Genomic DNA, 20,432 nt, shown 5'->3' with positions numbered 1-20,432 from the left:
GAAACACTGATCACATTCAAGGACTAGGACATTTTGGTCTGCATATGAATTTATGATTACTAAAAGTGAGACGTAATAATAATTTAGCTCAGTCTATGTAACCAATCTGCAAATTTTGCATTTGTAAACAGCACTTAACAATAACTACTCTGAGGTCTGAGAAGATGCTCAGCAGTAACAGCACTTCACACACAACATGAGGACTGCGGATCCCAGCCCACACCTAACAGGCCAAACATGGTGCTACACACACCTGTAACCCCAGCACAGAGCAAAGAAGAGACTGAAGGATCCATCAGTGATGCTTCCTCACAGCCAACCTAGCCAGAAAACCACAAGCTCCAGGCTCAGCAAGAAACCATCATAGGAATAAGGTGGAGTGAAGTAGAGAACATGCAGTTACCCGCCAACATACACACCAAGCTCACACACTATCTAAAGCTTCTTCCTTTAGCTGGTACCAAAACAAATTACCTGACAATAGCCAAAGAATCCTTATTTACGGTCTTATAAAACTACATGACTATTAATAGAAAATTCTTAATAATTTCCATAACCAAACACAAAATAAATGGAATTAATATCCAGCTCTTTGGCTTATATGTTAAAATCCTAATTATTTAGAATCAAGTAGTCATCTTATTTATCTTTAATTATTATTAATGTCACACTTCTTATAATTTTTGCATCCGACTTAACAATGCTTACTATATCGTTATTGGTATTAGATATAAAGTTTATACTGGTTTGATATGGATATTGTTAAAACTTAAGTTGCATATTTTTATTTAGCTCCCAATTTATAAAATGCAAATGAGTATTAATTTTATGTCCCACATCAACACTTATATAATTGTCATATGCCTTAATAAGTGGACTAATTTCTTAAGATACATTAGTTACAATGCCTATCTTGAAGGATTTTAAAATCTATCAGAAACATACATAACTAGTTCCATGCAGTATTTTTGTCTTTATTTTTTTAAGTAACAGAAAGAAGAGTCATTCCATTTGAGATAACATTAAGTTGGACCTTAAAATTCACTCCGCACATGCATACATACTAATTAAATGTAAAAAGAAACAGGTATAAGAAAAAGAGATTGTCAACGCATTATTCTCTTTTTAAGACTAATAGGACATACTTTTAACCTACAATGTGCAAATGTGACATGAGAAAAGTACCCACACAAAGGTTAAATGACAATGCCCTGCCTGTCACTTCACTACTCAATAATTACTACGACATTTATAATAATAATTGGGACAAAGTTACTTTTTATTTCACACACACAAAAAAGAATCAAAACAAAAAACAACTGCTAAATTTTCTAAACTAAATGTACTAGGAGCAAATAAAAAGTATGAGAAGACATTTCAAAAAGACAAACTCAAGGCTGGAAAGATGACTCGGTAATTAACAGGGCCATTAGGCAGGAGCCTCTGCTCGTTCCCTGCATAAACTGGAAAACCCTCTCGTCCTTACCCCTACTAAGCACGCACAAAGAAAATTCCAGGCTAACACATCATCAATCCTCAACTCCACATTTCAGGCAACCCTCCTAAGAGTGCCCCCCAGGGGCTCATGTTTTGACCATGTATGGTCACAATCCCAGCTCCTAGCTGGCACGTCATCACTCCGCACCTAAACTCTATAAAACCCCTGTGTGACTTCACTGACCTCCACCTGTGAGATGGATGAACCACCAGAGAGCTGCCCCCTGATAAACCTGCCTTTATCTCCTTTTAATCTGGTCTAATCTGGCCTATATCTGCATCACCAAGGGAGAGAAAACGCCTATCAGACTGCTGCTTTTGCAGAAGACCTGGGTTTGATTCCCAGCACCCACATGTCTGCCCACAACTGTCTGTAATTCCAGGTGCAGGGGATCCAAAACCCTCTTTTGACTTCTAGGGCACCAGGCATGAATGTAGTGCACAATATACAAGCAGGAAAAACATCCATACACATAAAATTAAAATAAGTAAATCTTAAAAATATATATAAAACAAAATTTAGGGCTGGATATATGGCTCTATGGGTCAAAACACTTGCCACACAAGTGTGAAGACAAGAGTTTGCATTCCCAGCACCTACCAAAAAGCCAGACATGGCAGTCCACCTATTCCCAATACTCAGGAAGCAAAGAGAATCACCAGGGCAAAGTGGCTGTCGTGACTAGCAGAGTCAGCAAGCCCCAGTTTAGCAAAAGACCATACCACAGTAAACAGACACTAGCGCAGCAAAGGAACACACTTGGCATTAACATCTGGACTCCACACATGCATGCACGCACACACACAAGCACGCGCACACACACACAACACACACCACAGCACCCACCCACAAATGAGCCACACACACAATACAAATATGTATAACACATGCATACATTCAATAAAACTAGAGAAAATCCTTATCCAATAACACAAGAAAAATATACCTCAATAAAAGGTGAGACTTTTACAACACAGGATAACCTCAGATACTAGCGACACACTAGGAAAAAAATTGTCTGAAACTTCACATACACAAAACCCAAAATATTGGACATAATAAAAAAAAGGCAATATGCAAAAACTTTTGTTCATTTTAAGATAATGCATAATAATTCTACAGTGTTTCATTTTACAAAACAACTTCATAATTCAATTTTTACAATGGCATCTTCTGTTAGCTGGGATTATGCTTCAGACTTCAAATACTTGAAGACTACTACTATGACTATAGCTAACTATAATTACCCTTAGTTCAAAAAATGAACTCAAAATGTCCAGTTAGATACTTCTGCACAGTATTAACATTAAAAGTGCATTATTAATTTTTGAAACATGTGTTTGCCTCAAAAGCCCAGAAGTAAAACACGTTCATTAAAGACATGTGAAAAAAATCTTACATGAACTGCCAAAACTAGCATAATTATAAAAATATTTAACACTGAAACCATCTGAAATGACAACCTGCATCAGATTACAGTGATGTCATAATAAACATTCCAGCCAAAAGTCACTCAATGCTACCACAGTCCAATAAATCTGGTGTACAAGAGACGGCAAACATTTTAAAGCAAAAGAAAGAAGTTACTTCATAATGTTATTAGAAGCAAAAAGGAATATGGCAGACTAAATATGAGTTTCCACTGAGTTTAAAACATATGTGCACGCACACACACACACACACACACACACATATACACACACACACCGTTAATAAAGCTTCTCTAGAGAACTACATTGTTATTACTGGAAAGACAAAAGCAAACTTAATACACTTACAATAAACTTGAAATTTTAGTATGTATACAAATGGGCATTAATCATCATACTCAAAGAAATATATGCTATGAAACAAGCATTACCAAATGTGTGAATACTTCTTTCTTTACTGTAGTTAAGAAACTGTGATTATATACATATTATAATTAGATAAGAATCATTTTGGTAACTTGAATTTGTTTTGGCTTCAATTGTATTTTTAAATGTCTCAATTACAAGTAGGCTTCTAGTCAAACCCTTCCCAATCTAATTAAATAAAAATAAAGCAAAATATAAAACTATGAAATAAATGTACAACATACTAAAACTAGAATTGCTTCCATCATTATTTTTAAATTCATCTTGTGGTTTTCCACCAGTAGGAATCTCTTTGGAATATTACAAATTTTAATTCATTGAAAACCTCCAACTTCAAATTCGGGAAACCATGTTCTCAAAAATACTTATCAGAAATATTTGAGATAACATTTAACCCCCCCCAAAACATTACATTTCTATCGCTCTTATTTTGGGTTTCAATTTTTCCAAAATGTCTGGAAAGCATAATTCACTCCAAAAGAATGTTTTCTCTTGAGGATCACATATTTCTGAAAATACTGCCCTTTGTTCCTCATTAAACAAGCACGAATGCATTTCTTCCCAACAGAGGGAAAAGAAGCAAGTACTGGATGCAAATTCATCGCTACTCTCATCTGACAGAAAACGGCTCTAGGTAGCAGACTGTACCCTTGGCCTTTACAGGACTAGTCATTTAAAGCTTGAAACCATCAATTAGCAAATTCACAAAGTTGAGATAAGATTGAAGACAAAACCTAAAATAGTTAACTGGATCACTGTAAAAAACAGCAAGAAATTAAGATACAAGAAAAAGTTGAAAAGAAAACCTGTATAGTGGAATGAAGAAGTGATGTGCACTGTGCTTTCTGGCATCAGACTCAGTGAGCAGAAAAGGAGGGGGCTCACTCAGATGCTCTAATCCTGAGACACTGAGAAGATCTTGGAAATAAACTAACACAAGACTCAAACATTCATCTCCATCCTGTCAGGTAACAAGTACTGTGGTAATTCTCAGGTCATAAGAAATCTCAGTGGGCACTACTACCCTTCATAGAGCCAGAGAACAGAAGCAAACTAACAAAGTAAGTAAAAGACCTGTATGACAACAACTTCAAGCCCCTGAAGAAAGAAATCGAAGCAGATCTCAGAAGATGGAAAGATCTCCCATGCTCATGGATTGGAAAGATTAATATAGTAAAAATGGCTATCTTGCAAAAGCCATCTACAGACTTAATGCAATCCCCATCAAAATTCCCACTCAATTCTTCACAGAGATAGAAAGAGCAATCTTAAAATTCATTTGGAATAACAAAAAACCCAGGATAGTAAAAACTACTCTCAGCAATAAAAGAACTTCTGGAGGAATCACCATCCCCGACTTCAAGCTGTATTACAGAGCAATAGTGATAAGAACTGCATGGTATTGGAACAGAGATAGGCAGGAGGATCAGTGGAATAGAATAGAAGACCCAGAAATCAACCCCGATACCTATGGTCACTTGATCTTTGACAAAGGAGCTAAAACCATCCAGTGGAAAAAGGACAGCATTTAAAACAAATGGTGCTGGTCTAACTGGAGGTCAGCATGTAGAAGAATGCAAATTGATCCATACTTATCTCCTTGTACAAAGCTCAATTCCAAGTGGATCAAGGACCTCCACATAAAACCAGCTACACTGAAACTAATAGAAGAGAAGGTGGGGAAAAGCCTGGAACAGATAGGCACAGGAGAAAAGTTCCTGAACAGAACACCAATGGCTTATGCTCTAAGACCAAGAATTGACAAATGGGACCTCATAAAGCTGCAAAGCTTCTGTAAAGCAAAGGACACGGTCAATAGGACAAAGCAGCAACCAACAAATTGGGAAAAGATCTTCACCAACTCTACATCTGATAAAGGGCTAATATCCAAGGTATACAAAGAACTGAAGAAATTAGACTCTAGACAATCAAAGAACCCTATTAAAAAATGGAGCACAGAGCTGAACAAAGAATTCTCAACTGAGGAAGCTCAAATGGTTGAGAAGCACCTAAAGAAGTGTTCAGCATCCCTTGTCATCAGGGAAATGCAAATGAAAACAACACTGTGATTCAACCTCACACCAGTCAGAATGGCTAAGATCAAAAACACAGGTGACAGGAGATGTTGGCAAGGATGTGGAGAAAGAGGAACACTCCTCCACTGTTGGTGGGATTGTAAACTGGTACAACCACTATGGAAAGCAGTCTGGCGGTATCTCAGAAAATTGAACATAGTGTTACCTGAGGACCCAACTATACCACTCCTGGGCATATACCCAAAAGATGTTTCAACATACAACAGGGACACATGCTCCACTATGTTCACAGCAGCCTTATTTATAATAGCCAGAAGTTGGAAAGAACCCAGATGTCCTTCAACAGAAGAATGGATACAGAAAATGTGGTACATTTATACAATGGAGTACTACTATTCAGCTATTAAAAACAATGAGTTCATGAAATTCTTAGGCACATGGATGGAGCTGGAAAAAATTATCCTGAGTGAGGTGACCCAATCTCAAAAGAACATACATGGTATGCACTCACTGATAAGTGGATATTAGCCCAAAAGCTCACAATACCTAAGACACAACGTATAGACCATGTGAAACTCAAGAAGAAGAAGGAAAACCAAAGTGTGGGTGCTTTGGTCCTTTCTAGAAGGAGTATCAAAAGTTTCAACCAGAGCTACCAAAGTCTAAACCTCTAGCCTGAGAGCACAAAGAGAGGGACTCATGTCTCCACCTGTATAGGTAATTGAGGGTGGCCTTGCGAGACATCAGTGGAAGTGGAGGGCCATGGTCCCCAAAAGTTTGGATCCCCTAGTGTTGAAAAATTTGAGAGCAAGGAGATGGGAGTGGGAGGATGTTTGGAGCACACCCTCATAAAAATAAGAGGAGGGGGTATGGGATAAGGGGTTTTGGAAGAGAATGGGAGAGGAGATAACATCGAAAGGTAAATACGTAAAATATCCAATTTAAAAAAAAAACAGATAAAGGTCTAAAAAGAGAGAGAGAGAGAATTTACTTATTTCAAATTATTTTCAAAAGTTTCTAGGAGATGCTAATTGGCTAAGATCATATTTTAAGCTCTCCACAAAAGAAGTTAAGTCTCTGTTAAATATTCTCAAGAGAGATGTAAATCCTAATTTCGCTCAACAATTAATTGACAAAAGAGAAGTAATCTCACAAAAAGTAGAAGCTATTACTAATCGATATATTATATAGTCTGATTAGTTGGCAGCTGTGTTATAACAGTCCTTTGATAAAAGAGATTATTAATATAGATTTATATTTCTTTAAATAGTGTCCTCATGACTCTCTGAGTGTGGAAGGAGCCACTGTTGGTGCTTCTGCCCTAATTTTACAAGAACTCTGAAAAATTGGCTTTAAAAACAAAAGAGGGAGAACAGTACCCCCCCAGAAGGAGTCCCTCTGAAATACTCTCCATCATGCCTTGTTTACTTTTAACTCTCTAAAACTGAGAGCCCATGGCAAATCTGCTGCTGACTGCCTCTAGCATCACCAAGATCAATAAAAACTATGCCACAGATAATGGGGAAGGACCCTCTTACCTTTAAATGGAATGGCCCAGACCCAGTTCCCTTATAGGGCCAAGGATTGATATGCCTGTTTGATACCACAGAAGGCACAGCTAACTGGCTACCAAAAAGATTAATGAAATAAATAGATACCTCCACAAAGCCAGGCCCAACCATAAATAAGATGAATAACAATTGACATCCAGGGAAGAGAAATCTCCCTGAGAATTCTCTTCTTTTTCCTTTCTAGGTAAAAATGAATCACCCATGATGTCTGCTGTTAGAAGTTCTAATCCAGATGCTGGCCTCCGAACTTATACTACTCAGACCTTTGAAGGGCCACTGACAAGAACATCAAACAGCTAGAGATTGACATCACGAATCTGAAGAAATCCCTCGTTTCGCTGTCTGAAGAGACCTCCTAAAATCACAAAGATCCTTATTGGACTTGATTTACTCTATTAAAATAAAAAGGGCTGTGTACAGCACTTGACTGTGTTCAGCCCTTAAAGAAGAATGTTGCCTTTACATAGACAAGACAGGGATGGTTAAAGAGAGCAAAAAAAGGTCAGAGAAGGCCCTGAGAAAAGTCAGAGAGAGAAAGAGAAAGATGAATGCTGGTACAAGAATTGGTTTTCATCCTCTCCATGGTTGTCAACCATACTTCCTCCCACCTTGGAACCATTATTTGGGTTCTTTTTGCTTATTTCTGCTGGACCCTGGGCCTCAAATAGGCTGACTAACTCTGTGAAACAACAGATAAATAATCTGGTAGCAAATCCTATTCAGATACATTATCAAGCAGAGAGGGGCCACCCAGAACCCCCTCTGACTGGCGATCTGAATTCTTGCTTAGGCTGCGAGGCTAAGCACTGCAAGGGAATATAAATAAAAGTTAAAAATATCTCTCTGGGTTCCCTGAGGGACAAGCCTGACTGCATAAGGGTTGATGTCAAAAGTATCCCCTCTCCAGGAAAAAGACATCGGGATGGGTATGGCCCTCATGCCTCACTGGACAACGACAGGGGGACCGGAGCCATTACAAGGTCCTCTTCAATTACTGGAGGTCAGGCCTCTATCCCTGCCTTCGAAAGATTAGAATTGCCACAGCCTTTCTATACTTAGAGAAGGAAGGAGATGTCAATGGCAGTCCTGCTTACACACTGAAAGCCTAAAGTCAGCCATAGGCCTAAAATCAGCAATAGGCCTGTCATACATGTATACTAACACCACGTCTTAGGTCTCTGTGGAAAAACATTGAAACAGATGGCTATAAGCTATTGTAAACAGGCAGCTTTTGTGGAAATTTACCAGCCTGAGTAGTCATAGACCTTGTAAATAGGTAGCCTTGGCAGACAATACCAACTTAGATAAGGACAAGTTAATCATAGGCAGAGTCATAGTGATCTGTCTCCTGAAACTTCACCCAGCCAATACCCTGTTCTGAAAGATATCTGTATTGCCTGTGAACATCCACACTCCAGTGTCATCCCCTTCCCCACATCCTGCCTTTCTGTGTTTATAACCCCTGTGTGAATGAATTACAATTTGAAAAAAATAAATTATTTTTTAAAAAAGCAATTAGATTTAGATGAGGTCATGATGATGAGACCCTTGTGTTACAGTTAATCCCCAGTTCTGCCTGCCAGTCCCACGCTCTCAGGCCCACCTTGCTCTGGGATGGTACCACCTACAGTGGAGTGGGGCTGCCCACATCAATCATTAATCAGGGAGGTGCCTCCCCAGAGAAACTCCCACAGACTCATCTGTTATAGGCATTCCTCAACTGAACTCCTTTCCCAAATGATGCTAGCTTAGTTGACAAAAGCAGCACAACTGCTTGTTGTACAAGGAGATGACCTGAGTTCAGATCCCCAGCACCCACATAAAAAGCTGAGCAGTGGTACCCATTTATAGCCCCAGTGCTAGGAGGGGAAAGGCAGGCAGATCTCTGGCTGGACAGAACAGCCAAAATTGAAAAGCTCCAGGTTCAGTAGAAGACTGTCTCTCATAAAATAAAGAGAGCATGCCAGGAAGAGATACAACTTCACTTCCGACCTCAAAAACACAATTACAAGTGAGTGCACCTATATACATATACACATGCATACACGAGTACACACAAGGGATTAGTAAACATTAACAACCATTTCTAAAACAAAATGTTTAAACCCTGAAATGAATTCAATTCCCTTTCCCATTATACCATTCCCTGACCCCAAAAGAACCATCTGTTTTTAATGCCCAAATTCAACCAAACTCTCCCACATTCTCAGGATCCAAGAGACAGTGCAATATGATCTGAATTCAATATCCGTTATAACTTTGAAAATGATGCTGATGAGACCCGCTAAGTTCAGGCTTGAAAAACAGATGTGAAGTGGATTCTGGTTGTCAAGTGATGCGGACTTGTGATGTTTTGATGAAGCAAGACCAGAAAGAAGGCATGTGATGTTTGGAGAGAGTATAAGTAGGACTCAATCAACAATGGTGGGCACTTGGATAGCTAGCCTACAAGCGCTTCATTGATCTCCTGTCTTAGCTTATCTTCACTTGTTGAGAGAAGCACAGCAGAACACTTCTCCTGGCTTTCTGGCTGGTTCTGGTTGCTCCCCCTGGCTCTCATCACTTTGGCGGTGGAGGCCTAGCTGCTTGAATGGATTGTGTCACCACTGCTGACTCATGTTTGATGATGCTCTTTGAACTGAACTGTTAGCATCCTGACAACAGAGATTGGAATTACCCCAAGGAACTACTTCTAAACAAGTCACATCCCCTTGTCCTATGTACCTATGTACCATCTTTTCTCTCCTACCTTTGGACTAGAAAGGGGGCTCAAATCTTTATTAAATTAGGCATTAAAAAAATCTAAGCCAACACAGATGCTTGATCGTGAATTGGATATAAAAATATTTCTTTTTAAACTCCATACTATCCTGGGGGTGGGTTGAGTTTTCCTAAAGAATATAATTTTAAGTAAAACACAGAGACTGTTCCACCTGGGTAGCCATCCCTTGTGCAGGCACCAAAGGTAGACGCTGATGTGGATGTCAGGAAGTGCATGCTGACAGGAGCCTGACATAGCTGGCTCCTTAGATGTCTGCCAGAGCCTGAAATATACAGAGGCGGATGCTCACAGCTAACCATTGAACTGATCATGGGGTTCCCAATGGAGGAGTGAGAGAGAAGACTGAAGGAGCTGAAAGGGTTTGCAGCCCCATGGGGAGAGCAACAATACCAGCCAACCACAGCTCCCAGGGTCTAAACCACCAGCCTGGGAGCACATAGGAAGGAACCCATGGCCCCAACTGTATACTTAGGGGAGGATGACATTGTCAGGCATAGGTGGCTGAGGAAGTCCTTGGTCCAGTGAAGGCAGGATGCCCCAGTGTGGGGGAAATCCTGGGTGGGGAGGCAGGAGCAGTAGGGTGGGTGGGGGCATATCCTCATAGAAGCAGGAAGAGGGAGGATAGGATGGGGGTTCCTGGGTGGAAGGGAAATGGGGAAAGGGGATTACATCTGAAATGTAAATAAAATATTCAATATTCAATAAAAAAATTTATAAAAACAGGGCATTTCCAGAAGGTATACCTTACCACTAAATATAACTATATAGGAAAGAAGATCAGATAAAGATTCAGGATTCGTCTAAATAAGTCCCAGTATTTTAAACTTTAGGTTTCTAATGCAAAGAAAAGGATTTGTTCTTCTGGTAAGATGGCTGAGTAACCAAATGGAACACTAAAGGAAAAGAAATGCTAGCAACAAAGTACAAAAGGGATTTCGAGCAAGGCTCAAGTGGTAGGTGAGAATGAAGATGAAAACACAGCTCTACTTGGGATCCAGAGGTTCCAAGAAATGAACAGAGGATTCTAACGGCCATACAAAACAGTGACATGGAACCAGGGACCCTACTCTTCCTAAGGATATTTAGCTAGAGATTAAGTAACTGGAAATGTCAATTCCATGATTGATAGGCCTTCACTGTAAGGACCTTTCAATGTTTTTTCTTTAGTCTAACCCAGTGGTTCTCTGCCTGCCTCTTGACTCCCCTTGGTGATAACATGACCCTTTCTCAAGGGTCATCTAAGACCACTGGAAAACACAGATATCCACATTACAATTCATAACAGTAGCAATTACAGTCATAAAGTAGTAATAATAATTTTATAGTTGGGGTCATCACAACATGAGGAACTTCATTAAAGAGTTGAAGCATTAGGAAAGTTGAAAGCCACTGGTCCAAACTGTTAGGAGGTGTCATTTAGTTGACATCTGTACCAGCCTGGTACAAGGAAGGATCTACCAAAGAAGCAGTCCTTTCTCTGACTATCAGTTGTTCTGAACACTCCACAGTCATTCTGAGGAAAATCCACTCCAGCCTCCAGGACCACTGAAATCAGGTGTCTGCAGCCATGACCACTCTGAAAGCCTTGCTCTAGTCAACACACAGGCTTAAGAAGACACCAAGCATAACACCTCACTGAACTCTGGTCAACCCTGCTCAACCTTCAGTTTTTCTCCCTCAGGTCAGAAGCAGAAGGCCCTCATCAGAGACTAAGAAACAAAGCTTGTGACTTAGGCGCCATGTGAGACTTATGATTGATTCATGATCAAAGCTTGCCAATGGTGCATATGTACATCTTGTGATAAACTGCAAAGTGTACACATGAGAAGACAATGCATAACTGTTAGAAATTCAAAGGGTAATATAAACCCCATTTGTCTCCATTTTGAGGACAAATTTCAAAAAAGGCCATTAAGACACCAGTTTCAGAAAGAGACCATGAGTCCCAGAAACTAAGTCATAAGATCCCAGTTTTAGGAACAGACCATAAAATCCAGAACAAGATCATAGAACCTTCTCCCAAAGAACAGCCTGGGGATAACCACAGAAATGGGAAAATATCTTATCTCAGAATGAGCCATTTGTGCTGGGCAGCCCTATTTCATCACAAGGTTGAATGCTCATGACATAGGAATGGAGACCACTGATCACCTGTGACCCCCTAGCCCCCACCAATGAAGTTTTAGATTATCTAATCCTTCTAGGGAGTTTCCCCAGTTCCCTATAATTAGACCTGCTTGCCTTTGTCTGGGGTCACTATTTCAAAGAATGGTTGGTCCTTGCATGCTGGTTGTTTCTGCAGAATAAACGCTCTTTGTTTTTGCATACTGAGTCTGGGGTCTTCTTCAGGAAAACTCCAGAGATGCTATAAGCTAAGAGCCACTGTCTTGAAAACCAAGGCAGAGGAGCCAAAACACTAGCTACTGTTCTTGGCACCCAAGCTAAGTGCTGTAACACTAGCTGCTAGGTGCTGGTATCTAAAACCCAGCACAACACACCTGTGACGTGAAACATAAAAGGTATTAGTGTGTAGCTCAAACCTCAGAAACATAAGCCTCTACTTTTCAAAACTAAGAGCTATGAGACCCCAGGTATGTAAGACCAGCCTATAAGTCTCTGACATTCAAGAAGCCAACATAAAGAAAGGTGTTCCTTGGCTATTTGTGATTTCTACCTGAAAATGACAAATGACTATAAGCCAGTCACTTGTACAAGCAGAATACAATTACCAAGCTCTATACATGAATGAAACCAATAAAACATCCCCAGTTCTTGGAAGGAATTAACAAAACTGAACAAAAAGAATGTCAGAGGAAAAGAAACATCACATAATTTGTATGAGCAAGTCTTCAATTACCCAATATCAATACTGCAGGGGCTCTTGTACCGCCAAGATACTTGTTATATGAACCTTCAGGGAAGTCAAGATGCGCATGTGTGTGCATGTCCAGAGATCCAAAACCTTAAAAACCAGTTTAGGTTCTAGTTATAAGGATATCACAGTACCTAGTTATACAGATATCACAGTATCTGCTAATCTAACATTTATCTTTCTAAATCATATCTTACCATAATATTAATATAACATATACAGTAACTCAACAAACTCAACTCAACAAAAATGGATATATATCTAATATTTAATATTCATCAATATAGAAAATCCTATGGTATTTTATACTTTTATATAGAATTAAATGAAAATTTAAAATAATTATATTTTAAAACAAGACTTTTGCTGTAAGAAAACAGGCACTAAATGCTCAAGGTTTACAAACCATATATGCTCTGGCACTTCTACTCACCTGTGCTAATGAAGTATCAGTTCATTCACAGGCAGCAGCAATCAAATAAATACGGTCCCATCTTAAAACTCTCATTTACAAAACAAGTCATAGGCTCAGGACACCAGATTGACGGTGATCAGTATTCTAAGCCATTTGTCTTCATTTCAAATGTACAAAATAGCTATTATCCAAGCTGAAGTAAATTTGTAAAATACTGATTTGATTTTATTACCCAAGCAAAAACTGCAGAACACAAATAAACACACCTAACTTATGAAAATCTATAAGAGCAGATAAAAGGGGTCAAACTTCCTGACTGACAAAAGCAGTACCAATGAAGCTCCCATTCCTTCTCTTCCCTCAGTTGTGCACTAGCAAGAGCAAAGGCTTACTAAGGCAGAGACACGCAGAGTCAACTAAATACGGGCAGGCCCTACAACTGTAAAAGCAATGGTGGGAGGCTGCCATCTACTCCTCTTGGGTATGTTTGCTTCTTTTTGTTCTAGAGCTTCAGGTGTGCTATCAAGCTGCTACTGTATGCTCACTCCAGTTGCTTTCTGGAGGCACTCAGAGCTACGAGTTTTCCTCTTAGCACTGCTTTCATTGTGTCCCATAAGTTTGGGTTTGTTGTGCCTTCATTTTCATCAAATTCTAAAAAGTCTTTAATTTCTTTATTTCTTCCTTGACCAAGTCATCATTGAGTAGAGCGTTGTTCAGTTTCCATGTGTATGTGGGCTTTCCATTTTTTTTTATTACTATTGAAGACCAGCCTTAGTCCATGGTGATCTGATAGGATGCATGGGATTATTTCAATATTCTTGTATCTGTTAAGGTCTGTTTTGTGATTGACTATATGGTCAATTTTGGAGAAGGTACCATGAGGTACTGAGAAGAAGGTATATTCTTTTGTTTTAGGATGAAATGTTCTATAGAAACCTATTAAATCCATTTGGTTCACAACTTCTGTTAGTTTCACTGTGTCTCTGTTTAGTTTCTGTTTCCATGATCTGTCCATTGCTGAGAGTGAGGTGGTAAAGTCCCCCACTATTATTATGTGAGGTGCGATATGTGCTTTGAGCTTTAGTAAAGTTTCTTTTATGAATGTGGCTGCCCTTGCATTTGGAGCATAGATGTTCAGAATTGGGAGTTCATCTTGGGAGATTTTTCCTTTGACTAATATGAAGTGTCCTTCCTTCCCTTTTTTGATAAATTTTGGTTGAAAGTCAATTTTATTCAAAATTAGGATGGCTACTCCAGCTTGTTTCTTGGAACCATTTGCTTGGAAAATTGTTTTCCATCCTTTTACTCTGAAGTAATGTCTGTCTTTGACACTGAGGTGCATTTCCTGTATGCAGCAAAATGTTGGGTCCTGTTTACATATCCAGTCTGTTATTCTGTCTTTTTATTGGGGAATTGAGTCCATTGATATTAAGAGATGTTAAGGAGAAGTGATTGTTGCTTCCTTCTTTTGTTGTTGTTGGAGGTGAAATTATGTTTATGTGGTTATATTTTTTTTTTTTTGGTTTGTTAAAGGATTATTTTCTTACCTTTTCGAGGCTGGAGTTTCCCTCCTTGTGTTGGAGTTTCCCCATCTTTTGTAGAGCTGGCTTTGTGGAAAGATATTGTGTAAATTTGGTTTTGTCATGGAATATCTTGGATTCTATATCTATGGTAATTGATAGTTTTTCTGGGTATAGTAGCCTGGGCTGGCATTTGTGTTCTCTTAGGGTCTGTATGACATCTGCTCAGGATCTTCTACCTTTCATAGTCTCTGGTGAGAAGTCTGGTGTAATTCTGATAGGTCTGCCTTTATATGTTACTTGATCTTTTTCCCTTACTGCTATTAATATTCTCTCTTTGTTTTGTGCATTTGGTGTTTTGATTATTATCAGGAGAATAATTTCTTTTCTGGTTCAATTTATTTAGAGTTCTTTAGGCTTCTTATATGTTCATGGGTATCTCTTTCTTTAGGTTAGGGACATTTTCTTCTATAATTGTGTTGAAGATATTTAAGTTGGGAATCTTCGCTCTCTTCTATACCTATTATCCTTAGGTTTGGTCTTCACATTGTGTCCTAAATTTCCTGGATGCTTTGGGTTAGGAGCTTTTTGCATTTTGCATTTTCTTTGACTACTGTGTCAATGTTTTCCATGGTATCTTCTGTACATGAGATTCTCTCTTCTATCTCTTGTATTCTGTTGGTGATGCTTGCATCTATGACTCCTGATCTCTTTCCTAAGTTTTCTATCTCTGGAGTTGTCTCCCTTTGTGATATCTTTATTGTTTCTATTTCCATTTTTAGATCCTGGATGGTTCTGTTCAATTCTTTCGCCTGTTTGGTTGTGTTTTCCTGTAATTCTTTAAGGGATTTCTGTGTTTCCTCTTAAGTGCTTCTACCTGTTTACCTGTGTTCTCCTGTATTTCTTTGAGGGAGTTATTTATGTCCATCTTAAAGTCCTCTATCATCATCATGAGATGTGATTTTAAATCTGAATCTTGCTTTTCTGGTGTGTTGGGATATCTAGCTGTAGTGAGTGAACTGGGTTCTCATGATGCCAAGTAGCTTTGGTTTCTGTTGGAAAGGTTCTTGCCCTTGCCTCTCACCATCTGCTTATCTCTGGTGTGAGTTGGTCTTTCTGTCTCTAACTGAAGCTTCTCCCTCCTGTGGGCCTGTAAGCCTGTGATCTTAGGTGTGTCAACACTCCAGGGAAGACCAGCTCCCTCCTGGGAGGGGTTTGAATGAGGGGGCTGTGGAACAGCCTTAGCTCCTGAGTCCTCATGGAGATGGGAAGGATCCTGACCCTAGCTCCTCCACTGTTCCTGTTCTCTGTATGCTCCTGGCTAGTCCCACTTTGGATAGTTATTGGAGTGAAAGTGGCGGTCTCACCTATTAGCTTAGGAATGAGAGCACTCCTGGGGGACCTGCTCTCTCCTGGTGTGATTTGTATGTGGAGGGCTGTGGAACAGCCTTAGGTCCTGGGTGCAGATAGAGACTGGAAGCTTAATAAGGAATCCTTATTCAGCAATTAACAATTCTCTAACATTCACTCTAGACTATCCATATATATGCAGATATTTTAAGCAATGGTTAAGAAAAGGTCTAAATAACCTTTAACTCTTATAAGAGAAAATATACACTAAACAATAAAAATTAAATATATAACTTATTTTTTAAGAGTCCATATTCTGTAAGAGTTTAAAATTTAATTCACTTGAATATAAGAAAAAAATAATATTAATTTATTGAGTTTTCTTAAAGGTGTATCTACTCCTACTAGATTTTCCTTGGTGTGTATGAAAATCCTCTATTAATAGGAAACAGCACATAAAGAAAACCCTAAGAATATTTTTTCCTCTTGCCAAACTGGTATTTGTATTTCCAGTGCTACAGTAATTTTACTTACATGAATAATGGCATTTCTTATCTTCCCTAAACAAATGTGATTTACAGATAAATAACAGGTTTATTACAAAGGAACTGGGGCCAGCAAGATGATCAGTGAATAAAAGCACTTCCTGGCAAGCCTGAGGACCTGAGTTCAATTCCTAGATCTATCACGCTAAAAGAAGGAAAACAACCCCCTCTAACTGTCCCAGCATCTACACAAGAGCATTAATGCACCCAGACACACACACACACACTAACAAACAGCCATGTGTCAGACACAGTAACTGGCAAGGAGATGGTTCGTTGAGTGAAGTGCCTGCCATGAAAGCATAAGGACCTTAGTTGGAATCCCCAGAACCCACATAAATCTAGACACTTAGCACACATCTATAATCCTAGTGGGATGAAGAGACTGGAAATTTTCCAAATCTTAAAAGGCAGACAGCCTAGCACGTGCAGTAGCAAAAGATTTTGTCTCAAATGAGGTGGAAGGTAAGGACTGATGCCCTAAGTCATTTGAATTCCACATGTGCATCACAGCATGTACACAAACATACATATCATACTCCAAAACTAAACAGATACACAAATAAATAAGAAAACAGACACTAAAGCAGAAATCAGAATCTGTGACTGTTAATCTTGTCAATTTGATGGGACCTAAAATCACCATGGAAACAAATTTCTGCCTTGTATTTGAGAATATTTTGGATTGGTTAATTGAGGTGGGAATACACATGGGTTCTGCCATTCCAAGGGATATGGCAAAGGAGTAAGAAGGAGAAAGCAGCTGAGCAGAAGCACTCAGCACTCTCTGCTCTGACTGCAGACTCAGTGTGCCCAGCTCTGACTGCAGACTCAGTGTGATCAGCTCTGACTGCAGACTCAGTGTGCCCAGCTCTGACTGCAGACTCAGTGTGATCACCTCTAACTGCAGACTCAGTGTGATCAGCCTCTTGGTTCTGCTTCCCCATCTTCCTCACCAAGATAGAATGAAACAAATACCTAATAGAGATATATTTTTCTTTTAGAAACATATTTACAATGAAATTTAATTTGTAAAACTTTTAGAATAAGATTAAATATAACTCAGAATTGTGCTAGACATGATGGCACATGCCTGTATTTCCAACACTTGGCAAACCATAGCAAGAAGTATAGGAGTTAAAGATCATTCTCAGCCACATAGTCAAGAGTTTAGCCCATGCTAAATGAGACCTGAATTAAAAACAAATTGGAATTATACCATATCAAAATTGCAAGTATCACTATTCTTGCTCTTTAGAGTTATTTTTAAGAAAAATAGGTTATCTAAATACAAACACTGCAGAACCATCAAAGTTCACTGAATTATTACTAAGTGACTAACAGGTAGCATATTACTACATAGATATGCTGGAAAAAAATTCCGTATCCTACTGACTTCATGACCCTAACAAGAATAATATGCAATTTAAAACAGGAATTGTTCATTTTGAATTTTTCCATTTTATTTCCACACCATAATTGGCCACTAACAGAATTCAAAGAAAGGTAAACTAGAAATAAAGGAGAATGACTATATAACTCAATCCAAAAGAAAACAAGGGGAAAAAGGTCAAATGGAATATAAAAGACATTAGCTTAAACCTAACCGTTTTTAAAAGCACATGAAATATAAACAATCTGAAACACTTCAATTAACAGCCAGAAATGGTCAGATTAGTAATCCCAGCTCCAGTGACTCAGGCCATGGCTCAGTGTTTACAAACACTGGTTGACCTTTCTAAGGATCCCAACCACCTGAAATTCCAGTTCTAGGGGATCTGACTTGATGCCCTCTCTGGCCTCTTTAAACACACAGAATTCATACACAAAAAAATAATTTTTAAATTTAAAAAAAACTACTAAAACGAAACTCAGTTGAGATACAAAGACTCAGTATAATTTCTAAAAATTAAAAAGAAAGTCATGCCAAAATGAGAAAGCACAGAATGTGAAGTAGTAAAGGCACTTGCCACCAAGCCTAAACTCAACACCCATAAACTACATTATAGAAGACGGGAACCAACTCCCACATGTTGCCTTCCCACCTCCATATGTGGGCCACTGACACACACATGAGCACACACATACAAAGGCTACAAGCTAATTTTTAAATGAGTACATTTAAGAAAAGAAATTAACAGGTGTCTAGTCAGCAGATCTAAATCAAGGAATTAGTGCATATTGAATTTGTGGAGCAAACAGAAACAAACAGAAGCTGCAATGTATGGCCTTGCTATCTTTAATGGCAAGTAGCAATTAAAATGGCATAAAATCAGCAGCAAAGAGAAAATCTTCAACCACCAATAAGCCATTAAGTCTCAAACTACAGTACATTTTTTGCTGAGAGCACTCAGGCATTATAGCGTTCACAGCACGGGACACCATAATTAAAGTCACACTGGTTCCCCAAAGTTCCCTCACTCGTAACACTCTTAGAGAACCATCATGAAACTACAGCCTTCCTTGATTCTAGCCAAGTATTTGGTCTTCTTCAAAAAGCTATAAAAGAAACACTAAACACATACCTTTTCCAGATCAAAAAGGATAGGATAAACAAGTACAGCACAACACCATAGACTTCTAATTATGGCCAACAGCAGTAAAAAGTTCCTCAGCAAGAAAAGGGCAAGCAATTTCATGGAACCAATGTAAGCCAAGTCTGATATTCACGCAACATAACTTTCAGGCTTATATGTAACGTAAAGGAGACAAGACAGATTATAGTTAAAACTCTGCTGTTGTTGCACGTATGTACTTTTTAAATCGGACATTTATAATAAAGTATCATGTTCCACATAGATCAATTAGAGTCTCCCTTCCACTATTTCTAGACTCTAGACACAGGAAACATTCAGAAAAACATGATTTCTTCCATTCCCAAATTCTTACATTTTTCAAACTATGTTGTATGATCTACTTATATTTCATCCACCCAAAGGTTATCTGCTTTGGTTTTTTAACTTTTATCTTTATCTTAATCAGCTGTGAAAAGACACTAGACCAAGACAACTCTTGCAGAAGAGCATTTCAATTGTGAGCTTGGTTACAGTTTCGTAGTTAACCCATTCTCATCATGGTGGGAGCTTGGCTGCAGTCATGGAGCTGTAACAGTTGCTGAGAGCTACATACTGATCCACGGGAAGAAAGAACAACACTGGGCCTAGTGTGGGCTTTTGAAACCACAAAGCCCACTCCCAATGACACATTTCCTCCAACAAGGCCACACCTCCTAATCCTTCACAAATAGTACCACTCCCTGGTGACTAAGCATTCAACTATTAGGGGAACATGGGGGCCATTCTTATTCAAACCATTAAAACTAAACAAACAATACTTAATGCTAAAATTAATCATTAAACAAATACTAGTTTTTCCTTAAAAACTTCAATGTACAATGCTGTGGTGGTTTGAATATGCTTGGCCCTGGGAGTGCCAAGCTATAGCCTTGTTGGAGGAAGTGCAGTGACTGTGGGGCTGGGCTTTGAAGGCCTCTGCTTGTTCACCCAGTGGGGGGAAAAATTTCTGTTTGCCTTCTGAACAATATGTAGAACTCTCAGCTCCTCCAGTGCCATGCCTGCCTGGATGTTTCCATGATAATAATAATCAACTGAACCTCAGAAACTGTAAGCAAGCCACAATTAAATGTTGTCCTTTATAAGAGTTGCCTTGGTCATGGTGTCTCTTTATAGCAGTAAAACCCTAAGACAAATACCTACCACAGTGGTTTAATAAAAAATATCCTCCATAGGTCGGATATTTCAACACTTGGTCCCCAGTTCACAGCACTATTGGAGAGGTTGAGGAGATGTAGCAGGAGTTGTCATTCAAGGCAGACTTTGAGAGTTTAGAGATTCCACACTACTTTGAGTCCCCTTTCTTTCTCTTTCTCTTTCTCTCCCTCTCTCCACCTCTCCCCTCCCCCTCTCCCCTCTCCCTCTCCCCCTCCCCCTCTTCCCCTCTCCCTCCTTCCCCTTCCCCTCTCCCCCT

At 39.1% G+C, this 20,432-nt stretch overlaps 1 protein-coding gene across 1 annotated transcript in view; it reads right to left on the bottom strand.

The window, feature by feature from the left end:
* Vps13b (vacuolar protein sorting 13 homolog B) overlaps positions 1–20,432 on the bottom strand; it is a 585,584-nt gene that overhangs the window by 550,533 nt on the left and 14,619 nt on the right. The gene's annotated exons all lie outside the window — the stretch shown is intronic.

The sequence above is a fragment of the Grammomys surdaster genome, unplaced genomic scaffold, assembly GCF_004785775.1.
Source record: "Grammomys surdaster isolate TR1022 unplaced genomic scaffold, NIH_TR_1.0 63, whole genome shotgun sequence".
Taxonomy (NCBI): Eukaryota; Metazoa; Chordata; class Mammalia; order Rodentia; family Muridae; genus Grammomys; species Grammomys surdaster.
The sequence above is the reverse complement of the archived record's forward strand: the minus strand, read 5'-3'. Positions and strand labels throughout refer to the sequence as shown.